This window comes from Tasmannia lanceolata, unplaced genomic scaffold, assembly GCF_043159265.1.
Source record: "Tasmannia lanceolata isolate RefF3 unplaced genomic scaffold, GAP_Taslan_0.1 ptg000019l, whole genome shotgun sequence".
Taxonomy (NCBI): Eukaryota; Viridiplantae; Streptophyta; class Magnoliopsida; order Canellales; family Winteraceae; genus Tasmannia; species Tasmannia lanceolata.
The window spans coordinates 27,204,851-27,216,645 of record NW_027518696.1 but is presented as its reverse complement, the minus strand read 5'-3'; positions in this window follow the sequence as shown (position 1 = coordinate 27,216,645).

The window sequence follows — 11,795 nt, the reverse complement described above, 5'->3', positions numbered from 1 at the left end:
TCTTGCCTTCTTTAACGAATTCAGTAGAGTGGGGGAAATGGTAACGGCTTCTGTTAGTTCCCATCTTTCTTCAATTTCTTGAGGTAAATGAGTTTAGTACAATTATCACAATAGCATAGCATTCCTGGCTATAATCTTCTGTGTTTTCGATATCAAAACTATCATTTTCTGGCAATTTCACAGATTCATCTTGTTCCTTCAATTTTCATTGCCATTTTAATTTTCATAGTCTCTTGTGGCTTGTAAGAGTCTACTAAGGGAGTTGCCATTCCATCCAAAGGACAAGATGAGTTGTGGGGATTCCAAAATGTGGTTGTATTGATACCATCTCTTTAGTTCTTTACATGAGTCTCTTAGGTTGGAATTTTGTGAGGATCGTCATTACTTTTGAGTGAACTTCATAAACGAGGTTATCACATTCCTTATGGCCAATTTTACCTCCAGCATACCCCTTACCCTTCTTCCTTCACTTCGTTTTCGAGTTTCCATAGGATTCAGGGTTTACTTCCATTTTCAGTGTTTGCTTTCGTTTTGGGTCTTCCTTTGACAGTTTCTGCATTTCGGGATTTCTTCCTTTTGTCGTCGGGATTTCATTTGGGTTTTGAGATCTTCATCGATTTTTAGAATTTCCATCGGGCTAGGGCGATGACAGAATGTTTCTTGAGCCACCCATTTGTCCTTCATGTCTCTTTTCTTATTTCATCACTTCTTATGGGGCTTAGGGGTTTCCTCTTCTTCGTGATCATTATTTGTGACATGGTTCGGGGTTTCTTTTTCTTCGGGTTCACTCTCCTCATGTTCCGAGGGATCCTACTCGGGCTTCAGGATTCCTTCGATTATATGGACATCTCCTTGGGTTTCTTCTCCATTCAGAGCCATTCTCCTTACTTTCCTTGGGATCCTTTTTGAGTTTCGGGATTCCCTCGATCATAGGAGCACTTTGTTGGGTTTAGGCAACGATGGAACGTTTCTTGAGCCAATCTCTTCCTTTCATGCCTTAGAGTTTTCGCAGGTAAAGGGATTCCCTCCTCTTAGAGTGTTTAACTAGTTGGGACCCTTCCTTAGTAACTGATTGTTTAGTAGTTCTTCTTATAGGGTTTTTGTCTCTCCCTTTTGTTCAGAAGTTCACCCTTGGGGTTAGAAGCTTTTCATCTGTCATTTGTTTAGGGGTTTTACTCCATAGGTTAGATATCCTCTCCCTTGGAGACTGGCTAAGTCTCGTCAGCTTTTGATCATCTCTTTGAGATTGTTTATTTGCATCGAAATTTTAATTCCCTCGTTTATTTTTCTTTCCCCCTAGGCTTTACGGATCCTGTTTCCCTCTTTAATACGTTACTATGATATGGTGGGTATAGAGGCTCTTCTATCGGACCCCCTTTAGCTGAAAGGGTGTTGGCACACTTTTAAACACCAAAAATATAAAAACACTTCAAAGTAGCGATAAAACACCAAAAGCATCAGAAAGCTTCGAGCATCTGAAAAGATGGGTCATTAGGAGAGTAGTTAGGAAGTTTTTCTTTCGAACTACGTTGGCTTGATCCTCTTCCATGAGGTACGCAGTGCAACTTGGGATCTTTATTCCAAGTCCAGCCAAACTTTTGAAAATAGCATTTTAAATCTTTTTGAATAAATAACTTTAAAACCTTGTTTTCAAAAGCTCTTCCTCTAGATTTAGGAGTTTATCCTTGGTGCGTAGTTTGATTGTTGTGTGTTTGGTTTGTGTTTGTGTTAAAGTTAGGAGTTTGTCCTAGCTAGGAGCGCCTCCGTCCGGTCAGTTGGCGATCCATATCGCTGACTGATGACTAGAATAAGATGCGTTAGTCTACCCATTGTTTTCCTAGGACTTATAGCCTAGTTACACATAGGATATATGAACCACCTGCATTAGCTTAGGGCTAACCTGCATATAGTTAGGGCATATAGGGTGTCCTAAAATCCAAAATCCACTGGAATTTAAATAATCGCACAAGAAGCTTTAATAACTAGTCCGGTCTTTTAGGTCGAGTCTAGGATAGAGGTCTAGATGTCTTAGGCATCATAGCTTAGAATAGGTGCGAAGAACTACGTTACCTTGATTCATGTGGAGGCGGGGATACGTAGGCTTCTTTAGATGAACATCAGATCATCTAAAGACTCAGGCTTAAGCATTAGAGTCTTAGAGTATGTTGTTAGCACTTTAGGGCTTGTGTTTGTATATTGATGATGATTTTTACATAGGATCATGATAGTGAGTGTTCATTTCTTTGCTTACTCACATGCTTAGCTGTAGCATTATCCTGTTTACTTGTTTTACTTACATGCATAACTGTAGTAATTACCTGCTTTGATTGTCAGTTAGCTATAGCTACTTTACTGCTTTACTGCTTATCATATCTGTCATTTACCGCTTTGTAGATGAGATGTGTTAGGATTTTATATTATATTAGGCGCTATGTGTTCTCCCTAATGTATATAGGCGCTATGTGTTTTCTATAGGTTTTATTTCTTTACTCCTTATCATATCTGTCATTTATTGCTTTCTAGCCCTAATGTAGATAGGCGTTATGTGTTCGCCCTAGGTTTTATTTCATTATTCTTTTATCTGCCTGTATTTCTGTTTATTTCGTTTATTGTATCTTTATTCATTTCATGATTAACTGCTAGTTTTAGATTTCTCATCCTGTGCAGACCTTATATCTTTAGTTGTAGCATGAATGTGTTTGCCCATCAGAACTTAGACACCTACTAGGCGTGACACTCATAACCTAGCTATTCATAGATGACATTTCTTTCAGTTCTTTTGTGTGTGCTTATTTTCATCTCTGAGACATGCATGATTGGATAGACGCCTTCTCGGAGATATATGTTCTCATTTCACATGATTTTCGCCCAAAACTCTTCAAAGTTAATAAATAAATGGCATAAGAGACCAGGTGCTTGCACTTGGGCAAATTGGGGGTGCTCTTCGGATCTTCCTCATTCGTCACCAAGCATGGACCTTTTGTATCTCTGGTTATCCATTGCAAACAAAACATTTGTTTTGGTTCCATGGCGTGTCCATGGATGGCGACTCTGAGTTATTTCAGGTACGTCTTGGTTTCGAGCCCTGGCTCCGTATCAAGAGGTATCTCATCTCATTTATATCGCCACTCGTATTTTGCAGCGAAGTGTGGCAACCATTTCGAAAGTTTCTTGGTAGAGCTCTCCTTCACATTGTGGAGATCTCAGAGGATTGAAGGGGGATCTCGCGTCCTCGGGATCGGGGTCCACAGGCTGGCGACTCTGCTGGGGAGTTCTTGAAACATTGCCTAACTCTATTAATATGCCATTTTTATTAATTTTGAAGAAATTTGGGCCAAAATCATTCTATATGGGAACTCTATCGTTAGAATCCAGGGGCACCAGATAAGTGCGTAATTAAAACGAGGGATTCACATACTACATATCATACATTATCATATTCTTTACTTCTTTCATTGTTTTGTTCATTGTTTTTCATTATTGACTCCATGGGATAGATACAGTGCGTGCCAGATGGGATGTCATTACCCTGATGGTGCTGCTGGATCTATTTCCAAGCTATACGTCGGTGCTGCAGCCGTAGACATTGGGCATACTTTTGTCTACAGCAGCCGGTGAGCAATGAAGCATACTTTGTATAACATTGGGCATGCTTTTGTTATACATATTAAGTATGGTTCACATGCATAGTTCCCGATAGATTGAGTCTGGAGCCCTACTTTCTTTTATATATTATGTATATACTTACTGACTTAGTAAAACCCAACTAGGAAGTACCTGTATTTATATATGTATATATTGCATTCATATAGGGACGAACATGTGTTGCTTACACATGGGAAGCCTAGAGTTAGGAGCCTTGTCTCATCTATAGACTAGGGTAGCTCACTTTATGTGGCTACGGCGTAGTCCTAGTACACTCACGAGTCTGTCTTGAGTCAAGAACTTCTTGACTCTGTTAGATTAGATTAGGGCTGGTGCCCCTGGTTAGGGTGTATATATATGTATATATATATATCTGTGCCTAGTGTGTTATTCTTAGCTTAGGACCTATCTTTTCGAATAAGGTTTCTTTATCTATTTCAATCATACCGTTCTTTCAGACCTAGTCGATGACCTTTGCTCTTGCTTGGTCATCATTCAGATCCCGGTCTACCCTGTCATATTTATCATATGATTATTCCTGTATCTCAGATTTATATCCGTTTTGTTGTCTGTCAGATCGGGACCTACTTTCTACTGAGATTTTCTGGTCTATTATCACCGATTAGAGTTTGTTCACTATTTCAGTCTTGGATCTGGTCGAGGGTTCTTGTTCACCACCTTTTATGAGCATGGCCCATTTCTTGACTCCTCGTTATCAGCTTCACTTAAAATCTGTGAACCAAATCACTCCTTGTGATAGCTGTTAGACCAAGACTTGTCCATCAGTAAAGTTTTCGGGTCTAACTATTAAGCTATATTCTTTCACCCTCCAGTCCTCTAACCTGGTCAGTAATTTTTCTTGGTCGTTATCTTGACCATGGTCTATGTTCTGCTTCTTGAGTGTACAGTTGTGTCGTTCCTTTGTACATGTCTTATTTGCTGAGTCGATTTACAATTTTGTCATTTTCTTGTACATACCCTATTTGTTGAGTCAATCGTTTAGATTAGGACCCATTTTCAGTGGGTATTCCTGGTCTAATACATCCTATTTCCATTCTTTCGATATGGTTGGTGGCATTTCTTTTGCCATTGTTGCGACCATAGCCTGTCTTTTCATTCTCGGGTTGTACAGATCTTTTGTGTATATCCTGTTTTGTCGATTGATTAGATTAGAATCCATTTCTAGTAAAGGATTCCTGATTTAATCAATTATATTTACATTCTTTCAGATTCACTTGATTGATGGCCTGTACCTGTCGTTCTCATGGCCACAGTATATGTTACCCTTCAATTGTGTAACCATTCTTTGCTATGTCATAGATTCATATTGTGTATACATTACACATTCTTTTGTTGTGTCATATATCCATATTGTGAATATTACCCATTGGGTTAGATTCTGGCCTATTTTTCTGCTTTGTCTTAGATCTAATTGATGGCTCGCCCGCTGTCTTGATGGCCATGGTCTGTAAATACCAATCTCCTTGATCATACAGTTGTTTGTTATTCATCACCAGATTTAGATCCGGTCTATGACCTACTTTCGTCATTCTTATGGGCATGGTCTATTATCTGAGGTATTAATTTTCCATTTGATCCATGTTTACCTATCATAGATATTCTTTTACCCTTGGGTCTTATCGAAATCATTGATGGAAAAGTTTGATCTTACCTGTATCCTTCGAGTGCATGATTATTACTAAGATTAAAAACCTATTTAGGTTATAGGTGTTTATCATTCCTACTCTTTCATACCCAAAAAGAGAGCAGTCGTATTCAAAGAAGACCTAAAGGAGTGGATTGAGGATTCTTTGATACCCTTATCGGTGTAGGTCATATTATCACAGCCTATTTTCCTTTGACCTTCGTAAGACAGTTTTCTTTGACTTTCCAAATTAAAATACCCATTGATATGTTCAAGATTACTCTTATCTGTATTCGTTCAAAATCTTTATCCCATGACTATTGAACTGGTGTGTGCGCTTTCAAATCAAGAGTCTGTGTTTAGCAAAAGACCACCCTTTCAAAAGACTAACCATTCCCAAACACATTTGAGCCAGGTAACCTTTGCTTCCCTTACAATGCCAACATAACTTTTTATTGTCCCACTTAACTCAGTCCTTGTAGGGTTACCTTTTCTGAGATTCCATTCCAGGATCGAACTCTGTAGTCATCATTATCATGGAGAAAGGAGTGTTACTCAGGAACTTCAGTGCCAAGTCCTTGTCTCTGTCTAAGTGTCATGTTTCAAGTGTAATGGTCCAAGTGTCATGTTTAAAAATTCAGTTTCTGTTAAAATGTGTACCAACTCCTGTGTTGAAAGTTGGTGAGTCTTGTAGTGTCAATGTCACAAAAAAAAGGTGTGTCCTGTCTGTTAAGTCCTTATTCAGAGTCAGTGTTTTGTCTTCTGTCAAATCTGATGTAAAGCCCATTGAAGTGTGTCGAAAAAAAAAATTAAAATCATCGTAGTCTTCAATTCAATAAAGTGTTTGATGCCGTATCTTTGATACTCTATGATTCACTCTTAGATCTAATGTTTAAATAACTAAAGACACCGTTCTCGAAAAAGAATGCAGATGAAATTTTTCTCAAGATCTGAAAAATGGTCAACCGAGAGGAAGGGCGTCTAGCTTAGCCGCTTGAAGAAGAAATCGAAGCTATCGATAGTGATATCGAAATTTGAAACTCAAAAAAGATGGATTGGCAAAACTTTATTTTCTGGGGAGCGCGAAGAATTGATAAACCTATTTAGAGGGATTCAGGGTAGTATTGCTTGATCCTATAAGGATAAACCGGGTGAATGCCCCGTCGTTGTGCAAAGCAAGACTTATCTATTTTAGACGGGTCGAAGAGCAAAATGTTAGAGAAGTAAATATCAGACCTCGAGTGAAGCTGATGAGAGTGTTGAAAGAAGACTTTCAAATAATGAAGTCATGATTGCAAGACTTGAGCCCTAAAAGAACACTTGGGCTGTATGTATTCAATGAGATTCCGAGGTGAAATATTTCGAGAGTAAGGACAATTCTCATGACAAAAAGAAAGAGAGCATCCAAAAGAAAGAAATTATCCAAGAGAAGGAAAAACATGAGAGAAAGACAAGGAGAAGGGAATGAGTCCCTAAGACAACTCCTTAGGAATATCAAAGACCTAGATGATGGAGTCAATGAGATAAATTGAATATGAGAACCGTCTTCAGCATTTGGAGACTATTGAGAGTTTGGGACCTAGAGTAAAGATTCAAGATCCACGAGATGAGAATGAAATACTGTGGTTGAAGTCTTACCAGAAAACTGCCAGACTCCTCGACAAAATATTCAATGCCTTTGAACCTACTTCACTCAAAAGAAGCTTGTACGTCAAAAACACCAGGAGGCCATACTTGGACGTTTGAGCATTTATAGCCAAAATCCTAACGTTTGAAAATCCATTTGTAAACCATTTGGGCAAAAAGTCAGATCAAACCATTTCTTTCAACCACATAATAAATGAGGGGCATTTCTTTAAGAGTTTGAACTACGTTATGACCTGATCCCCACCTCTTCAAGGGTACATAGGCATCTGATTAATTCAGATTCGTTCAACCTTTGGGGATAAAAGCTAAATCATTCCCCTTTCAAAAATTTTGAAGCTAAATGCTAAACTATTCTTTGAAAAATCCCAAAGCGAACTACGTGGACCTGATCCTCCATTTTTGGAGTACGTAGGCAATCTGACAAGACTAGATTCGGTCCAAAACCTTAGAACCAAATATCCAACATTTTTGAACCCAGACCTACCTAGAAAGTCCTTCTGGTAAAACAAGCAAAGGTTCATGGCGAATAAAAACAAAAAAGAAAAGAAAAGAGAAGAACGAGAGTCTGAAGACCCACTAGGTTGAAAACCCGAAGGGGCGGCCCAGATAAAGTTATTTTCTTGTCAAGTCAATAACCAAAGGGATTGGTTTATGACAAATAAGGGTAGCGGTCTGCTGGATTGAAAATTTGAAAAGGCAATCTAGTCAGAGGTAAAAACTTTTTATGAAGAGAGAATTGATGAGATACAGAAGGAGTTCCTCAATTACGAAGAATTCCAGATTGCAGGTAGTGCAAGTAAAAGCTGAGACGAGTAGTCTGCGAGAATGGAAACTTGGAAGACATTAGTTTTGACTTCGTTTGAAAAGAGAAATCAAGGAGATGGAGAAGTAATCACTACACAGGACAAGATCTTGGAATCCGAGTAGCATCGGCTGGACTTACTTTGACACCTTTCTAAACTATGGGCATTAAGACTGAGCAATCCGAAGGCGATAATAACCATAACGGATGTCCCGATGGAGAAAATTGGAGCCTTTTGACATGGTTTTCAAGAATACTCTAAGAATGGCTAGCCTTACCATAAAAAGAAAAAAATATAATACATTTTATCTAAGGGTCAATCAAAAGTGAGTTAGGTCTCTTGAATAATGTCAATTTCCTTTGATAATCGAGTTTTTTTTTCAATAATGCCAATTTTCTTTGATCGAGTCTTTGGAAGTTTGTTCCTCGTTTGTATCCTTTTTTCTCTCAATATCCAAAGTATTTGGCACTGGAAGAGCGAGAGTACACCTTTTGAAATGTGAAGAGAATTCAAAGTAGATCCTGGTTTAGGAATCAAAGAGGGCAAGCGACTTCTTATTCAGATTTGCCTGAGACATCAAACTTCAAGTAACATTAAGCAAAAAGGAAGAATTCCTAGATTCAACCTTTGTGGAGATTGTTTTACCCTTATACCAAAGAACCCCATATAATTTCAAATTTTTCCTACTTATCCTCATTCGGCTTTCTTAAGATTTTGCCATGGAAGCACATCACACTAGGGACATCTTTTATGACTCGTGTCATAAAAGATATTAAACAATGATAACTGGGACAGCTATTCTTAGGAAATAGGAACAAGAGAAGCTTGAACACACTCTTTGAGTTGAATTCCTTGATCAAATTGTCTCTTTTGGAGTCAAAATTTCAGAAACTTCAATTTCCAGCGGAGTCTAGAATCTACTCCCGCAACTTTCAAACCTCAGCAAAATGCTTTTCACCTGTTATAGAGAGTCAATATCCAAAAATCTCATCAATTTACTTGAGTTTTATTTTCAGCAAAGATCATGCACTCCTAGCTACTCTCGTTAAGAGGTGACCGATCCATTAGTGAAATTAATCAAAGTTGGTGGATTTTTCTTCAATTGTTTTAGAAAGTTTTTTTTACAATGATAGAAATTGACAACTCTATGCTTCGGTCTTTTCTTCCAGCATTTTGAAAAGTTTTTAATAAGGATAAAAATTGATGGCTCCGTGTTTCCTGATTTAGTTTCTTCTTCTATCGTTTTGAAAAGTTTTGTAACCTCAAACATTTCTTTGAAATGAAAACCTTTAGTTAAAGCCTTATGAATCTTGTCATGAAAATAAAATCATACTAGGTGCATCTTTTATGACTTGGTTTTCCAAGTCATAAAAGACGTCGAACAAAAATTTAGGATTGAGATGGCTATTCTTATCAAATAAAGATAAGAGAAGCTTGAGCACACCATTTTGAGCAAAATTCCTTGATTAGTTTTTCAGAAAAATCCCAATCCTAATTAGCATGTGGAATTCAGTTTCGTAGTTTTCAAAATATAAGCAAAGTTTTTGGTTTACTTGTTTAAAGGGGCCAAAACCCGCACGATTTCATCAAAAATTTTTGAGTTATACCTTTGGTAAAGGTCATGTTTTCCTAATCATTTATAGCTATGCTATGTTTTAACCCCCTTTTCCTCCTCTCTGACCTCTAGGAGGTTCTATTAGGAATGATCGGGTTGTTGGTTCTAGGATAAAAACTCGATATATCATCATCCTATCCGGTATTAAAAGTTTGAGTTTTCTCAAACATTCTCTACCCGTCTTGTAATCCGGTATTGAAAGTTTGAGTCTTCTCAAACATTCTCTACTCGTCATGTAATCCGGTATTGAAAGTTCTAGTCTTCTCAAACATTCTCTACCCGTCTTGTAATCCGGTATTGAAAGTTTGAGTCTTCTCAAACATTCTCTACCCGTCTTGTAATCCGGTATTGAAAGTTTGAGTCTTCACAAACATTCTCTACCTGTCTTGAAATCCAGTATTGAAAGTTTGAGTCTTCTCAAACATTCTCTACCCGTCTTGTAATCCGGTATTGAAAGCTTGAGTCTTCTCAAACATTCTCTACCCATCTTGTAATCCGGTATTGAAAGTTTGAGTCTTCTCAAACATTCTCTACCCGTCTTGTAATCCAGTATTGAAAGTTTGAGTCCTCTCAAACAATCTCTACCCGTCTTGTAATCCGGTATTGAAAGTTTGAGTATTCTCAAACATTCTCTACCCGTCTTGTAATCCGGTATTGAAGGTTTGAGTCATCTCAAAAATTCTCTACCTGCCTTGTAATCTGATATTGAAGGTTTGAGTAATCTCAAACATTGTCTACCCGTCTTGTAATCCGGTATTGAAAGTTTGAGTTTTCTCAAACATTCTCTACCCGTCTTCTAATCCGGTATTGAAAGTTTGAGTCTCCTCAAACTGAAATCCAAGTAGTGACTTGGTTTGGCAACCTAGAGGGGGGGGGGTGAATAGGATGTTTATAAAACCTTTACCTTTTTAAATTCTTTTTCTAAGATTTCACCCAAGACTTATCCCTTGTTTAATTAAGTTTGAAATAGTTGAACTTAAACAATATAAATTAATATAAGTTCAAAACCATTGTTGATTAGCAAACTTAATTAGGTAATTTTAATAGCCTAGTTAGCAAGGTTAAGATATTTAGGTTGATTATCAATGCTAACTACTCACTCAATTCTAAGCTCAAATAATCAAATAAGAGAGTGAGAGGGAGTGAGAGAAATACCAATCACACAAGTGACACAAAGATTTATAGTGGTTCGGCAAACGGCCTACTCCACTCTTCTCAAGGTCGCACTTGAGGATTTCCACTATTGAGACCTCCACGACGCCCGACTCCGAGGCTTTTACACTCCAAGGGAATTAAATAAGGATGCCCTTCCACCTTTACAATGACTCTCCTTCTCCGCCGAGTTCTAAGCGCTTTCTTCCAAGGGAATTAAAAACAACGGATGCCCTTGCCACCGATCGAATAAAGAAGAAGATAAAAGCTTTGCCTCTATGTAGGCTACAATGCAAGTTGAAGCTCCAAGGATGCTCTCAAGAATAAACAAGTTTAAGCCTAAACTAATCTGAAATGATTTTATCAAATCAAGGCACAAGAGGTTGGTGAGAGAAATTACCCAAAAATGGTTGCAAATGAATTTCTAGGGTTTTTTAAGGTTGGAACATGTTCATCAAGTATTTTGAACCCATACAATGGGTATATATAAGTTTCCAACACCATATTACCGTTTTAGGGGCAAAACAGTAATTTTCAGGTCAAACAGTCAACTAGCCGTTGGGCCTCCAATGGCTATAATTTTTTGAGTTCATAGTGTTCTCGGAGTTCCGAGAACATTTCTCGGAGTTCCGAGAAATTCTCAGAGTTTCGAGAAATATCCTTGGAGTTCCGAGAAAATGGACATTATGCTCCTGGACCATTTCTCGGAGTTCCGAGATAACTCTCGGAGTTCCGAGCTCGGAGCTCCGAGAAAAATCTCGGAGTTCCGAGAAGCCTATGAACAGCAAGATATTCCTGTTTTTAGAGCTGTTTTGTTTTAGGCTTTTGGAACTCAAATTTATCATGTTAAATGGAATGTCATGAGGGTTCCACAATGATGGAACACCACATGGTCATTCACTAATCCAATTAGGCTCTAAGGGTGTGTTGTAGTCTCTTTGGAAAAATATGATTTTCACTAGTTTTAAGGGTTTAAAAATGTGCCTTGAAAAGAAAATATGCAAGAGAGATAGGAATACATTCTACCCTTTCTATCACTCTCTTGAACTCTTCTTTTGAGCTGGGATCTTCTATGGTTGAGCTTCCATGCTTGACATCTTCAAGTTGTGGTACAAGCTCCTTGGTCCTTTGCATTAGGTTCTTGATCCTCCAACTTTGGCCTTCATGAACTTCTCTGTATGTTCAATGCTTGATATGGATGATGTTGAGCTTCTCCTTGGAGGATCCTCCAAGGTGTGATTTGTCCAAGAATGCTCTAGCTCCTTTATCCATTGGTTGGTTTATCTTC